At 43.9% G+C, this 19529-nt stretch overlaps 1 long non-coding RNA gene across 2 annotated transcripts; it reads right to left on the bottom strand.

Moving 5' to 3' along the window:
• Nucleotides 1-2728: 2728 nt before the first annotated feature.
• LOC124682798 lies at nt 2729-9986 on the bottom strand. 2 transcript variants are annotated; one of them, XR_006996453.1, is made up of 5 exons: nt 9475-9986; nt 9093-9354; nt 8920-8946; nt 8703-8753; nt 2729-3111 (listed from the first exon to the last, which is right to left on the bottom strand). It is a non-coding gene; the product is annotated as an uncharacterized LOC124682798 (long non-coding RNA). The 2 variants fall into 2 exon arrangements; XR_006996452.1 differs by having other exon boundaries at nt 8703-8946.
• Between the last annotated feature and the right edge of the window lie 9543 nt (nt 9987-19529).

Below are 19529 nucleotides of genomic sequence, written 5' to 3' on the forward strand. Positions count from 1 at the left end.
ACTGAAGGGGCAATGAAAAAATAAATGTTCTAACGTTTCCTCCTCCCCTGAATTACATAAAACACATGAGAATATATTACCAATATTTAGGTGCCTTCTCTTCAACATATTCCTTGTATTAAGTCTGTCCGAAAGCAAGAGCCAGGCAAACACTTTCAACTTTGGCCATAGTTTGGATTTACATATCCAAGAGTAAGGAGTTGGGGGATCAATTAATCTGTGAACAAACTTGTAGTATTTCCTGGAAGAATATTTGTCTCCCCATTTGAAAGTCCAAACATCATTTTCTTGCTGTATTACATTCAGATTTTGAATTATTTCTCATGAATCGCTGATATTGAATAAATGCTTCTGGGGATAAAGGTAAATGGAAAATATCTGAAATATTTGTAATAGAGCAGAACTCAGCCACTGAAATGTCTTCATCTTGTACATATGAATATAGGCAGGTTAGTGTGTCTTGCAAAATTCCATTATTCCAATCATCCTTCCAGAATATAATCATATTACCATTGTTGACCTGACAAGATGTAATTCCTCTGAAAGTGGGAGATAACTTCATAATGGATTTCCACCAAAAGGAGCCACACATATTGGATGCATGTGGTATAGAATTCTGATAATAAGTCTGCCAAATTAGATGCACCCACTGTATATCTTTCTTATTATAAAATTTATCCAAAAATTTGAGGAGTAGTGCTTGATTCTGAATTTTCAAATTATGTACTCCCAATCCCCCTTTGTCTTTGGGTTTACACACCATGTCCCATGCTGCTAAGGAAAGACATTTCTCCCCATCATCAGTTTTCGTACTCCAAAGAACTCTCCTTCTTATCTTTTCAATATGCTGCAGAGTCTTTGGATTAATCTCAATGGTGCACATAGTAAAATTAGCAATAGAAGTGATTATAGCATTCACATATGCTAACTTTCTAGCATGTGACATTAGAAGTGCAGAGCTAGTAACTTTCCTTTCAATCCTACACACCAAGGGCATTAAATCCGTTGCATTTGGTTTTGTAGTTCCCATCGGTAGGCCAAGGTATGTAAATGGCATGGAAGCCACAGTACACCCAAATAAATCTGCTAATTCTTGAGCTCTATTACTTGATATATTTATGGGAATGAGATTAGATTTCTGAAAATTAATTTTGAGACCCGTTGATGTTGCATAGTCAAGCAATATTTGCTTCAGGTACATCAGCTCATTTGTGTCTGCTTGCATTACCAATACTAGTTGAATGCCCGTGCGTTGCTACGGCTCTCAATTTTATTGATGTCACATATATATACGTAAATATATGCCTACGAATGTACACATGTGAACATAGACACATTGAGTGAACACCGTACCACTTATGGCTCGTCCCCATGGGAACCTGGGGCAAACCCCAACCCACTTGCACCCCTCCTCTTGCTCCCTTCCATGCCCCTCTGCTTGGCAAAGCACATGCGGTGCTGGTGGGTCGTCCTTTCCATGGAATGAGGAGGCTATGTGGGGCGGCGCATTTCCATGGTGACGGTGCATTTCGGCCGAGGTTAGCGGGGCTTGGCGTGGAGATGGACATCGTGCTGCATCAGGGGCGGCTACTCACTGTGGAGGTGGCGAAGGGATGAGTTCGCGTTAGCTGCGGCTGGGCGCTCTCCCGTGGAGGTGATGGTTGACCGGGCTCGACCTGCAGATCTCGGCCAACTGCGCTTGCCCTCATGTGGCGACTGTGTCCCTCTTCAAATTTGGCTGTGGCACGACGGGGCAGCGTGGGTCAAGGACGATAGGCTGTGCTGGGCAGCTGGCCAGCAAGGCTCTTGCCCTTGGCCCTTGGCCTGGTTCAGGTTGGTCGGGCCCTACTGTTCGCGTGGTTTGAGGGGCTCCCGACAGGCTTGGGAACCCATCCCTCCAGTGGTTGAGGTGCGATCTAGGCTAGCGAAGCCAATAAGTACTTTTCACAAAAAAAAAAGAAGCCAATAAGTACTTATCGGCGTCGGTGAAGCTGATAAATGCAAAATTTATGTGTATGAAACTATAGGCATAATCGAGTGATATGCTTGATGAGCAACCCAAATCAACAAAAAAAAACTATAGGCATAAGATATTTCTAAGAACCCATAAGATTGTATCTCATTTGAAGTATACTTGGATAAGAGACATAATCGACATCGTTTGAATATAAAAATCAGCACTCAACTAATTTTTTATCAGTTAATTTTTTCGACAACATACATAACTAATATACGGATCTTCTGGTGGCAGATGGTCGTCCCTTGGATCGTTAGGGTGGTCGGAGCTTGGATCGGCGACAGGAGATGGAGGAGGGCGTAGAGAAGGGGGGTTGGGTTGGGAGCAGGGGACGGTGTTCGGTGGTTTTCTGGTAGCGGCCGAAGATACCATATGGTGCACGGTTCAATGGGCATCTGCAACAAAAAAAAGTAGCGTGCACTCCCCAGGTCCATGAGCTGGTAGACTACAGAAGATGATGAATTCAACAGCTAATTATTGAGTGAAGAACAACATATCTCATCACTTTCATCTGTCTCAGAGAGTTAAATAGAGCTCAAAGCTGTGGATAATCAGATGAAATGAAAGGCATCGTGTTTGGGTAGCATCGAAGGGCACATTTGTTCAATATGTTTACAGTCACCCTACAGTAGTTCTGCAGAACTATAAATTTCTGTTTTTTACCACACAGAAGGATGGAACTGAACATCAGCACAAAAATACCAGTTGCAATTAACTTCAAAAAAACGAAGCATTCCCCATGACGCTAACTGAATCAATACACATATGCTGAATCTTGCGTCAGAAAACCTAACGATATATTGAGGTACTGCCAATGCTTACTCCAGTGTTGATTTTCATGACATCTAGCAAACGAAAAACTTTCTCGTTTTAGTTCAAATTGAAGATGGCTCTTGGGGTTTGGACTGACTTTTGAAATATTCCGGACATTGGCCTACATATCTCAAACACACTGTTCCTGGTCATCTTCAGGATCTGACGGCCCAATCTACACAGGTGACTATAGACCTGATATTGTACCGCTCGTGGCCTTCTTTCCCTTTCCAAATGTTGACAAAGCTTTCTCCAGGGCTGATTGCCTCAGCGGCCTTAGACTGAGGCATCAATCACAAGAAAAAGGGTCAGAATCAATATGCTTTACGGCCATCCAAAGATAAATGCAGAAATTCCCAAATAGAAATCACACAAATAATATACAGCTACAATTCACACAAAAATCCATGCATGAGGTTGACATCTAACATGTGCGGGTGAACAATACCAGAGGACTTTAGAGGGAAGTACTGTGCGGGTGAACAATACCAGAGGACTGTAGAGCTCACTGATTACCGTTCACAAAATAAAGAAACAATTAGTGCAACTTGTATACTTGCAACAACATCTAACATACGAAACTGCACTTCTACTAAAATGAAGTAACAATAAGGGTATGTGACCTCAAAGTTTTGGTCAGAAGTGCAGTTTAACTATATGGTAGTTTGTAATTGACACAAAAGACGAATGTTGAGCATGACATGCATATGGCATCGCTGGGTGTCGCAACAAACACCTCGCTCTCTCCGGCAGTATCATTCAATATGCAGCTGAGCATGTCTTCCTTGCTACAATGTTCTGTCCAATTGCACAAACTTATAATTTCAGTAAGAAGGATAAGTTTTGGTTGGATTCGATTCAACCTAAAATAGTGTACAGTATAATGGGAAACTGAATTTTCTCGTACCGCACAGAGAATCCTTGTTGAATTTTGGGACTTACAAGATTCTTTAGCTCACAAGATATTTTAATGTGCTTATCCATGCAATCTACTCTTTCCTACAGGAAATCTGTTGTGCAACTTTCAATGTTTACTTATGCCAAGAAAATTTATACACTGAAATAACAATCAGAATACTGAATAACAAGTGCAACAGGTCGGCAGTGCAGATTATGTTGCTTTCTACTCTTGCTGACAGCATCATCATCCCCATCCGATGAAACATCTCAGATCACGTGCACCATTTATCAAATTCAAAAGATCATAAAATAAAGAATGGATATATAAGGAAAAAAACAGATAGTTTAGTATTTCCATAACAACTCCAAGAAACCTGAATATGGATTTTGTTTTTGAGAAAGATCGCATTGTATTATAATATGGAGTATATTTAAAGAGTGATACAAAGCGCACACATGCATGCGCACGAAGCTTCAAGACAGAACAATTGTCCAGAAACAAAAAAGGCACCCAAAAAAGGAAGTTACAAACAAGCCCCTGGGGGTCCCCAAACTCCACCAAGACCATGGCGGTCCTTCCCAACACTGTCTTCGCGCCCGTGGGAGAGAAGATGATGTGCCGTCTGCACACCAAGAACCGAAGGCACACCATCGACGTCGATCGGATTTGTGAGTCGATGGAGCGCTCTGCCACCGGTGAAGCTCCTATCGATGTGTCCACTTCGACCGGGGATCATCCCCGTGTAGCTCTGGCCCCAGATCTGGCCACCCCCATTGACACCGTCGAGGGAAACCACCAGATCTACCACCTTCAAGTCTCGAAACTTGTCTCTGTATAGCCAACCAACTCGAAGCACCAGTGTCGCTACCACGGAGCTAAGTAACACCCACTGAGAGGCTCCTGTACACATCCCCTCGCCCACCTTGATGGCGTCGGAGTGGACACCAACAAAGAGGGAGCAGAGGGATGGGAAGAAAGGTCCATAGCAGTGGCGCCGCCGTTGCCTCGATGCCACCATACAGACCAAACATGCGCTCGCCCGGATCTAGCACCTAGACGATACATAGCTCGCCAACCATAACCGGCGCCGACAACAAGGGAAACCACCGCTTCAGAAGGGACTCTGAAGGCCTCTTGTTCTCTGCCGCTATCACCACCACCGGCACATATGAGATACACGGCCGAAAACCTAGCAACCTAGCTACCCTAGCTATTGTTATACACACTCAACGCGGCGTCTAGCGATCCCACCCACCGACAGCCAAGACCTTCAGGATGGGTGAGTCGCCAGGACAGGCCGGAAGCGAGGTCTCCGCACGCGAAAGCTGGGTTAACATGTTTAAGCCAAAGCCTTTGATAATCATCAGAAGCACTTTGTTTATGATATTGTCATCCACTACTAACCCTTAGCAGTAATATACTATCGATCTACAATAGGGAAGGTGACAAATCACTCCATTTTGTTATTCTATATACTGAACATGCAGGTCAAGCATCACCAATTAACTGTAGAGCTGTTCCACATGGAATCTTTGCAAAATCTCAGCGTATTATGGAAGACATGTATATATGTCCACTGGGCATATGCACTTATTGATACGGGCATGGAGGCCTATGTGGAGCCTAGATTCAGGACTCCACCAGCTTAATTATCTTAGTTTTTGTAATTGTCATATATTGGCAAATTAGGGATTTTTAATAAATCGAGTCAGTCTTGGTTTGGGCCTGTCCAACCAAGTTAGGGAGGCCCATAGTGGGGCGCCCAGCCCAGCAAGGGCTGGCCGGCCACCCTTCCCCTCATATAAGGAGGTGGGGCGGCTAGGGTTAGGACAGAACAAGTTTAGTCTAAAGTTTAGGTCATACCTAGTTGCGTGTGTTCACGTGTATCATCCCTCCGGGGGTACGGCGCTGCCGTTTATCTATACTATTATCCGCTGCGAAGGTTCTTGTGTTCATCAAGGATTGTCTAGCTCTTGGTTTGAGGCGTATCGTTCGTCGATCCGTTGCTTGCTGGATTCGTTCCCTCTTCTCCAGGCTGCGTTCATCGCGTTGTTGGGAGGATTCTCTACCCCAGGTTCTCGTCGTGAAAGATCGGGCATCAACTAGGAGGATCCACTGGGATCCACCGTATCATGTGGTATCAGTTTTCTGGGTTGCTCACGGCGAGGTTTTGTTGATCGATCTCTTTTGATCGGTTTGCTGCGGAGAAGATTAGCTCTAAGATCGGAGGAGTTTGGCTCTCGGTCGAAGGAGGTTGGTTGGAGGAAGTTTAGCATTGTTTGGTGAAGTTTGGAGGTCATCCATGGCTGTTTCGGAGGTCAAAATCGCGAAAAATCGCGACCAGAATCGGGAAGAAGACGAAATTTCGCGACCAGGAAAAACCTGGTCGGAAATCCGGTCGACCGGGCCAGTGACCGGGCTGCCTGGCATAGAACCCGGTCAACCGGACGCCCAACCGGGAAGTTCGCAAATTCGCCAATTTCCGGTTTTGCTCCGGTACGAGGCAGCCGATCCGGTTGGCGACCGGTCAACCGGGCCAGTGACCGGACTGGCCGGTCTGGAGGCCGGTCCAACCGGGTCCTGGGCCGGGACGGCGTCTGTTCCTGCGGTTTTTCCTCCGGCGTTTTCTCCTGTTACTGCGGTTGCTTCTTCGGCTACTGCTGCTCTTGTTTCTCCGGCGATGCTCCTTGATGCTAATACTGTTGTTGCTTCATTTGGAGAAGATGTGCGTGGCATACGGTGTTCACGTGGCACGAAATCCGGTGATGTTTTCAATGATTACCTTGATATCCGCCGTTGGGAGGACGTACCGCATTGTGTGTCAGGACTAAAGTGGTATTTATGCCATGACGCGACAATTGAGCAGTACGAGGATTGGGAGAAGTACATGGAGTTGGGTTTCCAACGATGTCGTCGCTACAAAGGGAAGTTCACTGGGTATGATGCCTGTCTTCTAGCTCACAGGCGTGTGGATGCCGAGTTGGACATATATTGGTATGATGCCGTTGATAGAGGCGAGTATGCTTATACTTGGGCGGACTTCAAAACGTTTCTTCGTGGTGGTTTTGGGTTACCATTGCAGCAGCGTAAGCGAGTCGTCCGTAGTTGTGCATGCAATAGAGGAAGTGGACAAGTGCATAGTTCCTATTCAGGAGATTGTTCCACTACCAACAATCACTAAGGTTGAGGTGAAATCTTCGAGAGGAGAGAAAACCCGGCTCGATACCAAGAGCACTACCGTGGATCGTTGAGGAGGATGTACCATTGAGCGGGCTGAATATGCAACTCAAGAAGGTACACGATGATGCTTGCAAGACAGCTTGACAAGGTTCAGCGGTGGAGTTTGTTTCGGACTCAGTGCTTTATCAAGGGCAAGGCTTGCAAGTTGATGATTGATGGTGGTAGCTGTACTAATGGCATTAGCAAGGCGATGGTGGCAGCATTGGGGTTGTCTACATGGCGTCTTCCTGAACCTAAACGTCTTGAGTGGTTGAATAGCTGTGGTATGCTTGAAGATTACTCACAAGGTGCGTGTGCCATTTACGGTTGATGATTATGTTGATGAGATCGATTGCGATGTGTTGCCATTGGAGGTGTGTGGATTGCTACTTGGGCATCCTTGGCAGTATGATCGCAATGTGACACATGCTCGGGCGAGCAAATACATATTCTTTTATGCATGGTGGCAAACAGCGGACTTTGAAGCCTATGGGTGATGATCATATCAAGTCCGATGTGGAGTTAGTGGTGCGTAAGGAGAAGTTGCAAAAGCCTAATGTGCAGCATAAGGTGCATGATGTTCCGAGCATTGATGTTGGTGATGTTTCAGCCAAGCCTGTAGATGACAAGCAAGTTCTTGTTGGTGACAAGCCGGATGAAGCTACACTTATTGTTGATGTGGATGTTGCAGCATGTGCTACAGTTCCAGTTTGTGTTGATGCCAGTATACAGACTGATGATGTTTGTGCTGATGGTGATTCAGTACATGTGGCGCAGATGCGCGTGGGAGGAGTGGGAGGCGAGCGCGTCAGTGGAGATGGTGGGCAGCGGCACTACCGTGCTAGGAGTACTGTCCAGTTTTCCGCGACACCGCGGATGCATCGAGGCAAGGATGGACGTGTGAGACATTTATGTGGCCCAGGAATTACACATCTTGTGCAGGGTCATGTGCAGCGACACAAGGGTCCATCAAAACCTCGCAAAACGAAGGAGTTGGCGCCGAAGTCCAAGCTCATATGGAGAAGAAAGGAGGCGCCAAGTGCTGTGTCAAGTCAAGCAGGCCGCGAGGGAGGATGTTGTGTGGAAGGCAAGCAAGACTTGAAGACGGCGAGGACGTGTCATGTTCATATCACGTCACCTTTTCCAGAAGACCCTCACGCGTTGGGGACAACGCTTCTTGAAGGGGGAGGATGATACGGGCATGGAGGCCTATGTGGAGCCTAGATTCAGGACTCCACCAGACTTAATTATCTTAGTTTTTGTAATTGTCATATATTGGCAAATTAGGGATTTTTAATAAATCGAGTCGGTCTTGGTTTGGGCCTGTCCAACCAAGTTAGGGAGGCCCATAGTGGGGCGCCCAGCCCAGCAAGGGCTGGCCGGCCACCCTTCCCCTCATATAAGGAGGTGGGGCGGCTAGGGTTAGGACAGAACAAGTTTAGTCTAAAGTTTAGGTCATACCTAGTTGCGTGTGTTCACGTGTATCATCCCTCCGGGGGTACGGCGCTGCCGTTTATCTATACTATTATCCGCCGCGAAGGTTCTTGTGTTCATCAAGGATTGTCTAGCTCTTGGTTTGAGGCGTATCGTTCGTCGATCCGTTGCTTGCTGGATTCGTTCCCTCTTCTCCAGGCTGCGTTCATCGCGTTGTTGGGAGGATTCTCTACCCCAGGTTCTCGTCGTGAAAGATCGGGCATCAACTAGGAGGATCCACTGGGATCCACCGTATCACTTATGGTTTAGAAAACTCACATCAGTATTATGTTCTCACTTGACTTCTACTTCTCTCCTTTGGGTGCCTCTCTGCTAGAACATACAGAGTTACATAACATAAAATCTAGTAAGGCGTTGTTGGATCTGTACTGAAAGAAAGAGCATATATTATTCTGCGCGGCTTTTGACTAAGCTAGTGCATGCTAAGGTTTCACAAAGAAAATAAACAAACACGTAAAAAGTAGAGAACTGATACCCCGTTATATCCAAGCACTTGCAGAATCTGCAATAATGAAGAAAGCAACATTCAGTTGAGGCAAGTACATCATCACATGTAGTTTACACCAACCAATTATATGGAGATCTATCGGAAGTCAAATGCAGGTCAAACAAAAGAAAACAGGTCATAATTCAGCTTATTATACTTACCAACGTTGTTAATCCTCTTGGCAAGACCTGCTTAACTGCTTCACCGGCGGGGAAAAAGAAACAACATTTTGTCAACCAAACCATCATGTTTGCCGGTACTGATTCTTTCTCGATGTGTGACATTGTCTCCATATGCAATTTTTTCTGGACATTTTGTTAGAAGCATTGGATTCCATGCATTGTCGCTAAGAACGCCGGGCAGTTCTTTTCAAAGCCTTGTATGTGGTGATTTTTATTCTCATGACCTCTTTCTGAACTAAGACTGCAAAAGCTCGACCAACCTGAATTAGTAAATTACTTACGGACAGGCTGAAGCCAAACTGGTTAGCCTGTACGTTCGTGGTTAGAACTCATGGATTGCAATAGGAAGAAATCAATATACCCGTGGGGATGATCTGGGACTCGAGGTACTTGTGCGCCCTCCAGATTATTGTTGATCGCTGCTGGGCACAGTAGAAGAGGACTGTTTCGTGGAGGGCTCTGTAGTTTGTACCGAGGAGTGCGAAGAGTATCCGCCTAGTTGGCCTCTTACTCTCCGACTTGCAACCGTCCTGTTCCTCGATCTGTGCGCCGAATCCTCTTCCTTTTCGAGCGACCACCGCAATTTTAGTGGTGAGGCCCTAGACTGCACGCGGTCCTTCATCTGTTGGCCATCGCTTGGAGTCATCCCGTCATCCTTCCCCTTGCTGGATCGCTTGGCGACGGCCGCATCGCCGCCCTTGGGCTTCCCGGCTGGCCTGCTGCCACTATCATCGACGGCGTCGCTGATCTCGATTCCAGCGTATTGGTGGAGGAGATCGATCGGGCGGAGGGAGGAGGGGGGACAGGGGCAGGCTTGGGAATGGCGAACTCAGTGGAGGATGGGGCGTCGACGGTTGCTTGGCCTGGACCAGGAGTTTGACGAACGGGATGGGGAGATGAGGATGGGAGTCGTGCGTGGCTTGCGGGGTGTGAGAAGCGGGTTCTCTTCCCCAACTTTTTTTCTCCGTGCGGTGGTAGTGGAGGACGTACCTACCAACCATCACACCACCTCTAACCATTTAATATAGTAGAGATTGTGTCGTCCGCATATTGTATTACTGGAAATTTATCACCACAGGGTATTGGCAATGACAATCTCCCATCAACTAGCTCTTTATTAATGACAGCTTGCAAAAGTTCAGCTGCTGCTACAAAGAGAAGTGGTGACAAGGGATCACCTTGTCTCACTCCTCTTCTGCAATGAAAAGAATTACCTGGTACTCCATTAAGAAGAATGGAAGAATGACCAGAAGCAAGTATACATTTTATCCATTGTATCCATGTTTTATCGAAGCCCATATGTTCCAGAATACTTATAATAGTGTCATGTTCAATCATATCGAAAGCTTTCTCGAAATCCAATTTTAAAACAATAATTTCTCTTCTAGACTTTTCACACTGATATATGAACTCAAAGGCCCAAGCTAGACAATCTTGTATTTTTCTTCCTCGGATAAAACCATATTGATTGCAACTTACCAACTTTAGAATCCATTAATTTAGTGAGTAATTTGAGAGAAGAATTCAATAATGAGATAGGTCGAAAATCATTGACTGTAGTGGGTGATTGTTTTTTTGGTATCAATGTAATCAGTGAATTATTGATACTATCCAATAAAGCCTTCCCTTCAGCAAATTCCTGACATAAACTGTAGAATTCAGGAGCAATAATATCCCAACAAGTTTTAATAAAGCAACCATTAAAACCATCTGGTCCTGGTGCTTTATCAATTGGAATTTTCTGGATAACTTTATCAATCTCTTCTTTGGTGAATGGAGCTGATATACTTTGTAGTCCTTCCAAAGGAGTGAAAAGTTCATTCAAATTAAACATCATGGTATGTCCAGCAGATACTCCCAATCTATTCTTGTAAGAATGAAATAGTGCAAGAGCCTTCTCATTATGTTCTGTGAGTACTGTGCCATCAGCATTTGTCAAAAAAGAAATAGAGTTTTTTCTATGCCTTTCTGTTGCTATTCTATGAAAAAAATTGGTATTCTCATCCCCATATCTAATCCATCTTTCTGTACACCGTTTTTTCCAATACTGTTGCTTATAAGATAGCAACCTGGTGATATGGTGCTTGAGGATTTTTCTGAAATTCTTCTCTGGAATTGTAAGACACCTTAGCTGCTCCATATCATCTACTTGTTTGAGCACCAATTCACACTTACTGATAAGCAGGGTCAAATTGGAAATAGACTTGCTCCATTTTATCAGTGCCCTTCTGACATTGCTTAATTTTCCATTTATAATATCAGCTGCATTGGATCTATTAATATTTATTTGCCATGCCATACTTACTGTATCCTTAAACCCTGGATGATGTATCCAATAGTTTTCAAAACCAAATACATTGCTTTTGGGTATAGCAGACTGAATAGAGACCAAACATGGTGTATGATCTGAGACTGGCCTAGGTAAAGCCTTCACTGCATATTACTCCATGTATAAGTAGCACCATGTAATGGTAAATCCACTAAATTTTGAGCTCTGATAATATCATTAAATAGTAACATATCATCCACATTTCCTCCAGCTTTATTTCTGTCAGTTTGTGCTCTGTAGAAGTTATAATCTCCTAAAAGAATCCAATTATCCGAATCATTAATTTGTAAGTCATACATCCATTGCACAAAATTCTCCCTATCTTCCCCAGCACATGGACCATAAATATTAGTAAGATACCAGTTATCAGTCGACTGAGTAGAAGAGAATTTAACTGTTGTGGCCCATGCAATATTTTCCACTAGTTCTCCTTTAAAAATGGCACTGTTCCAAATTATCACAAGCCCCCGTAACTACCATCAGAAGGGAAACAAATGAATTTATCAAACCTTTTGGGACAGAATTTTCTAATATAAGAGTGTTCAAATGTAGCCCTTTTTGTCTCCTGTAAGCATAATGGCACATCCTGAAGAATCAATATGTGTACGCAGAGCATTATGCTTATCTTCAGAATTTATACCTCTAATGTTCCAACATAAAATGTGCCACTGCCTATAAGCTGAGTTCATGATATAACAAGCCACTTAAATGAATAAAACAGACAGGCAGAACAACCTGTATTAAAGTTCTATCATAGTTCGGAATGAAAGAAATAAATAACTTCATGGCTACTAAAAAAGATTTATTCAGAGGTGCACTCCACGACATCACTCTTCATCTTCATCTTCAGATTCCAACTTCTGCAGCTTGTCCTCTGTTAATTCTTCAGGAGGAATGACACAAATGTTGACACCAATTTTCTGAAGAATTGGGATAGGTGTTGGAGGAGGTACAGGTGACGCCTTGTCATCTTTTGCATCACCTTCATCTGAGGCCTTGATAGGGGTTACCTCTGGAATCACACGGTTCAAGACTTTGGTCTTCCTTTTCTTTTTATCCGAAGGCATGTCCACTTTAAATCCATTGTAAATATTATTCCTGGGGCTTCTGCGAACTTCAGTTGTGACTTGCACTTCCTTCTTACGTCCAACACGAGGAGGCTTTGCAACAACAATGGATTTCTTCCTCATGACCTCAGTGCTAGAGTGATCTGCTAACACTAAATTATCCGAAGCTGGAGAATCCTCAAAGCATAATTTCCTTGCAACACGTCTGCCCATGACAGCTGCCCCATCATCATGATCAGTTTTCTTGCTGGAGAAGAGGGTCTTGATCAGACTTAAAGGCGGGAAAACTGCCGAAGCTAAAGAAGTGGCAGATATATGAATATTTGGCTGCTGCAGGTTCAGAATGACTGCTCTGGCTATCATGAAGTTCGATGGATTATCTTCAGTATTTCCTGTGAATGCACCAGGTCTAGTCATAGCTCTAGCCGCGCCTTGAGCACTGGATTCAGCCACATCTTCATCACTAGTTATGATACGCAAAGTGTCAGCAGAGCTTGAACTAGTGTCCGTCATCATCTCATGCCAAGCAGTCATTGGGCTATCAAGAATGTTGTTAACAGGGTGAACTCCATCAGAAAAAAGAACACCCTGTTCAGCCAGCATACTTTGATAATTGACCTGACCCCTGCTTGGAAGAAAGAACTCAGGTGCCTCATCCGTAGCTTCTGAGTCATGCATGACATGATTGGCATGCTGTCCTCCAGCACCAGCAGCACCACCCATACCATTCTGCTGCAGCCATATTTGCAGTCTCTGTTGAAAACGTTGCTCAGCAGTAACATGTGGCCCATGGAAAGGATGTGGGTTTCCATTGGCAGGAGGTTCTTCCTCAGCATCAGCAGGTACAGGATGTATATGAGCATTCCAGTGATCTGATCTCAACAGATAAACTGGGATAGTCCATGATCTTCTCCTACCACCCATCTGACGAAACACAAAGCTTCTAGGGACTAAAGCATCATTCATGAGCCAAACCTTAACAAGAACACGAGCATGACTACTGTGATTATCATTGAAAGTGTGCCAGACAATCAATCTACCAAACTGTTCTACTGCTCGCTCAATCCAATATTCAGTCTGGTAATCCAAGGGAAAGTTAAGAAACATGATCCACTTCTCCTCACCTAGATGTGCTGGTCTCATATTTAGTGCCTCATCATGCTTAACAAACGTAGCTTCTAGCCAATCATCTACAACATAAGTTCTTCCAACTACCACATCTCTAACAAACTGATTAGCAAAGCTGAACAATCCTAGACCGATAGCATAATTCTCCATAGATCTAACCTGAAAACCATCATGGTTTAGCATCCTGCGTACCTCTCTGCGAGCATCAAAGCGTTGCTGGATCGGAACGTCGAGGTTTGTTTCAGCAATGGCGTAGTTGTCATGGTTGAGCGGTGGGGTTGCACTGATCGCCAGATCACACCTCACCCTGCGCCTCTGTGGCCCATGATCAATAGCAAGACCATCTGGCACAAACGCGAAGGGATTGCAGGGATAGTTGGCCATTAGGAGGTGAAGAACGTAGGTGAAGAAGGCGCCGCCAGAGATGAGAGTTTGAGTAATGAGATATATTTCCGGGGGACTTACTTCTGTAGAAGAAACCAAAGCTAACTCACGAGGCCCCTTAATTCGCCAGGACTGTTTGAGGCATTGTTTTTCTGTTTTACAACCCGTAACTGAATGACCATTGATACGTCTCCGACGTATCGATAATTTCTTATGTTCTATGCCATATTATTGATGATACCTACATGTTTTATGCACACTTTATGTCATATTCGTGCATTTTCTGGAACTAACCTATTAACAAGATGCCGAAGTGCCAGTTCTCGTTTTCTGCTGTTTTTGGTTTCAGAAATCCTAGTAACGAAATATTCTCGGAATTGGACGAAACGAAGACCCGGGGCCTATTTTTCCACGGAGCTTCCGGAAGACCGGAGAACATTCGAAGTGGGGCCACGAGGTGGCGACACCACGTGGCGGCGCGGCCCAGGGGGGGCCCGCGCCGCCCTATGGTGTGGCCCCCTCGTCTGGCCCCCGACTCTGCCCTTCCGCCTAGTGCACTTTTCCATATTTAGAGTTTTTACCTTTTGCTTTTCGTTTTGATGAAGTCCCCAAGCGTCAGTCCCTAGTCGACTTAGGCGACTGCCGGACCTTGGGTTTTGAGTCGCTATTTTAGTTAGGGTGCTTGCTTGTCGTGGCTCGAGGGGCTAGTCGCTGGGCGGCCCCAATGGTGGCTCTCGACTCGGTGATACGTCTCCGACGTATCGATAATTTCTTATGTTCTATGCCATATTATTGATGATACCTACATGTTTTATGCACACTTTATGTCATATTCGTGCATTTTCTGGAACTAACCTATTAACAAGATGCCGAAGTGCCAGTTCATGTTTTCTGCTGTTTTTGGTTTCAGAAATCCTAGTAACGAAATATTCTCGGAATTGGACGAAACAAAGACCGAGGGGCCTATTTTTCCACGGAGCTTCCAGAAGACCGAAGAACATACGAAGTGGGGCCACGAGGTGGCCAGACCACATGGCGGCGCGGCCAAGGGGGGGCCCGCGCCGCCCTGTGGTGTGGCCCCCTCGTCAGGCCCCCGACTCTGCCCTTCCGCCTACTTAAAGCCTCCGTCGCGAAACCCCTGATGCAAAAAAACCACGATACGGAAAACCTTACTGAGACGCCGCCGCCGCCGATCCCATCTCGGGGATTCTGGAGATCTCCTCCGGCACCCTGCCGGAGAGGGGATTCATCTCCCGGAGGACTCTACACCGCCATGGTCGCCTCCGGAGTGATGAGTGAGTAGTTCACCCCTGGACTATGGGTCCATAGCAGTAGCTAGATGGTTGTCTTCTCCTCATTGTGTTTCATTGTTGGATCTTGTGAGCTGCCTAACATGATCAAGATCATCTATCTGTAATACTCTATGTTGTGTTTGTCGGGATCCGATGGATAGAGAATACCATGTCATGTTAATTATCAAGTTATTACATATGTGTTTTTTATGATCTTGCATGCTCTCCGTTATTAGTAGAGGCTCTGGCCAAGTTTTTACTCTTAACTCCAAGAGGGAGTATTTATGCTCGATAGTGGGTTCATGCCTGCATTGACACCGGGGAGTGACGAAACCCCTAAGGTTGTGTTGTGCTTGTTGCCACTAGGGATAAAACATTGATGCTATGTCCGAGGATGTAGTTGTTGATTACATTACGCACCATACTTAATGCAATTGTCTGTTGGTAGCAACTTAATACTGGAGGGGGTTCGGATGATAACCTGAAGGTGGACTATTTAGGCATAGATGCAGTTGGATGGCGGTCTATGTACTTTGTCGTAATGCCCAATTAAATCTCACTATACTTATCATGTCATGTATGTGCATTGTTATGCCCTCTCTATTTGTCAATTGCCCGATTGTAATTTGTTCACCCAACATGCTTTTATCTTATGGGAGAGACACCTCTAGTGAACTGTGGACCCCGGTCCATTCTTTAATACTTGAAATACAAATCTGCTGCAATACTTGTTTTTACTATTTTCTCTCGCAAACAATCATCTTCCACACAATACGGTTAATCCTTTGTTACAGACAAGCCGGTGAGATTGACAACCTCACTGTTTCGTTGGGGCAAAGTACTTTGGTTGTGTTGTGCAGGTTCCACGTTGGCGCCGGAATCTCCGGTGTTGCGCCGCACTACATCCCGCCGCCATCAACCTTCAACGTGCTTCTTGGCTCCTCCTGGTTCGATAAACCTTGGTTTCTTTCTAAGGGAAAACTTGCTGCTGTGCGCATCATACCTTCCTCTTGGGGTTGCCCAACGAACGTGTGAAATACACGCCATCAAGCTCTTTTTCTGGCGCCGTTGCCGGGGAAATCAAGACACGCTGCAAGGGGAGTCTCCACTTCCCAATCTCTTTACTTTGTTTTTGTCTTGCTTTATTTTATTTACTACTTTGTTTGCTGCATTATATCAAAACACAAAAAAATTAGTTGCTAGCTTTACTTTATTTACCTGTCTTGTTTGCTATATCAAAAACACAAAAAAAATTAGTTACTTGCATTTACTTTACTTAATTCATCATGTTCCCTTTTAATTTTACCACAAAGAACATACCGGTAGGACAAGGGTCTATAATTGGGAGGAACAATATAGATGAATTTTTCACCCATGTTAGTACCGTTGAAGATTTTGAAGATAGACACTTGGTAGACCTTGCTCCCACTTATGAAATTGCTGCTTCTGCTTTAGTTCGCCTGTTGGAAACTAAATTTGTTAATCTAAATCCTATAATCCAACACATGTTTCTTACACTTGGTGATATGGAAGAAGGGGAAAAGAAAGATTTTGTTTTAGAAACCCTTCTTAGAGAATTTGGTGGTCTAGCAAGAGAAGCTAGAAAGGTCTTTGCTAAATTTAATATGCTTGGTTCTCATACTAATTTTGTTGGTCTCCTTGAAAAGATTGACATGGATAGAATAAGATACACTAATAATATTAATGATGGCGGGGAGATCAAAGCACCCATACCATGTAAACTCCTAGCTATGAATGATGCACTAGAACATAACTATGCTTGGCTTGTTCCTGAAAATTTGTTCGATGAGAGTAGCAAGCCCAAGACTAATGAAAATGGAGACGCTGAAACTTATGTATCCAATATACTATGCATGGTTGAGAAAACTCCAAACCCCGCTGTTGATGCTTCATCTCTCGATGTTACTTGAGTTACACTTTCTGCGCCTAGCTGAAAGGCGTTAAAGAAAAGCGCTTATGGGAGACAACCCATGTTTTTACTACAGTACTTTTGTTTTATATTTCTGTCTTGGAAGTTGTTTACTACTGTAGAAACCTCTCCTTATCTTAGTTTTGAGTTTTGTTGTGCCAAGTAAAGTCTTTGATAGTAAAGTAAGTACTAGATTTGGATTACTGTGCAGTTCCAGATTTCTTTGCTGTCACGAATCTGGGTCTATCTCCCTGTAGGTAGCTCAGAAAATTACGCCAATTTACGAGCATGATCCTCAGATATGTACGCAACTTTCATTCAATTTGAGCATTTTCATTTGAGCAAGTCTGGTGGCCTAATAAAATCCATCTTTACGGACTGTTCTGTTTTGACAGATTCTGTCTTTTATTTCGCATTGCCTCTTTTGCTATGTTGGATGAATTTCTTTGATCCACTAATGTCCAGTAGCTTTATGCAATGTCCAGAAGTGTTAAGAATGATTGTGTCACATCTGAACATGTGAATTTTTATTATGCACTAACCCTCTAATGAGTTGTTTCGAGTTTGGTGTGGAGGAAGTTTTCAAGGATCAAGAGAGGAGTATGATGCAATATGATCAAGGAGAGTGAAAGCTCTAAGCTTGGGGATGCCCCGGTGGTTCACCCCTGCATATTCTAAGAAGACTCAAGCGTCTAAGCTTGGGGATGCCCAAGGCATCCCCTTCTTCATCGACAACATTATCAGGTTCCTCCCCTGAAACTATATTTTTATTCCGTCACATCTTATGCACTTTGCTTGGAGCGTCGGTTTGTTTTTGTTTTTTTTGTTTTGTTTGAATAAAATGGATCCTAGCATTCACTTTATGGGAGAGAGACACGCTCCGCTGTAGCATATGGACAAATATGTCCTTAGGCTCTACTCATAGTATTCATGGCGAAGTTTCATCTTCGTTAAATTGTTATATGGTTGGAATTGGAAAATGATACATGTAGTAACTCTATAATGTCTTGGATAATTTGATACTTGGCAATTGTTGTGCTCATGTTTAAGCTCTTGCATCATATACTTTGCACCCATTAATGAAGAAATACTTAGAGCTTGCTAATTTGGTTTGCATATTTGGTTTCTCTAGAGTCTAGATAACATCTAGTATTGAGTTTTGAACAACAAGGAAGACGGTATGGAGTCTTACAATGTTTACCATATGTCTTTTATGTGAGTTTTGCTGTACCGTTCATCCTTGTGTTTGTTTCAAATAACCTTGCTAGCCTAAACCTTGTATCGAGAGGGAATACTTCTCATGCATCCAAAATACTTGAGCCAACCACTATGCCATTTGTGTCCACCATACCTACCTACTACATGGTATTTATCCGCCATTCCAAAGTAAATTGCTTGAGTGCTACCTTTAAAATTCCATCATTCACCTTTGCAATATATAGCTCATGGGACAAATAGATTAAAAACTATTGTGGTATTGAATATGTACTTATGCACTTTATCTCTTATTAAGTTGCTTGTTGAGCGATAACCATGTTTCTGGGGACGCCATCAACTATTCTTTGTTGGATATCATGTGAGTTGCTATGCATGTACGTCTTGTCTGAAGCAAGAGAGATCTACCACCTTCATGGTTGGAGCATGCATATTGTTAGAGAAGAACTTTGGGCCGCTAACTAAAGCCATGATTCATGGTGGAAGTTTCAGTTTGGACATATATCCTCAATCTCATATGAGAATAATAATTGTTGCCACATGCTTATGCATTAAAGAGGAGTCCATTATCTCGTTGTCCATGTTGTCCCGGTATGGATGTCTAAGTTGAGAATAATCAAAAGCGAGAAATCCAAAATGCGAGCTTTCTCCTTAGACCTTTGTACAGGCGACATGGAGGTACCCCATTGTGACACTTGGTCAAAACATGTGCATTGCAAAGATCCGGTAGTCCAAGTTAATTAGGACAAGGTGCGGGCACTATTAGTATACTATGCATGAGACTTGCAACTTGTAAGATATAACTTTCATAACTCATATGCTTTATTACTACCGTTGACAAAATTGTTTCATATTTTCAAAATAAAAGCTCTAGCACAAATATAGCAATCGATGCTTTCCTCTTTGAAGGACCATTCTCTTTACTTTTATGTTGAGTCTGTTCACCTATTTCTCTCCACCTCAAGAAGCAAACACTTGTGTGAACTGTGCATTGATTCCTACATACTTGCATATTGTACTTGTTATATTACTCTATGTTGACAACTATCCATGAGATATACATGTTACAAG

Source organism: Lolium rigidum, chromosome 1 (assembly GCF_022539505.1).
Source record: "Lolium rigidum isolate FL_2022 chromosome 1, APGP_CSIRO_Lrig_0.1, whole genome shotgun sequence".
Lineage (NCBI taxonomy): Eukaryota > Viridiplantae > Streptophyta > Magnoliopsida > Poales > Poaceae > Lolium > Lolium rigidum.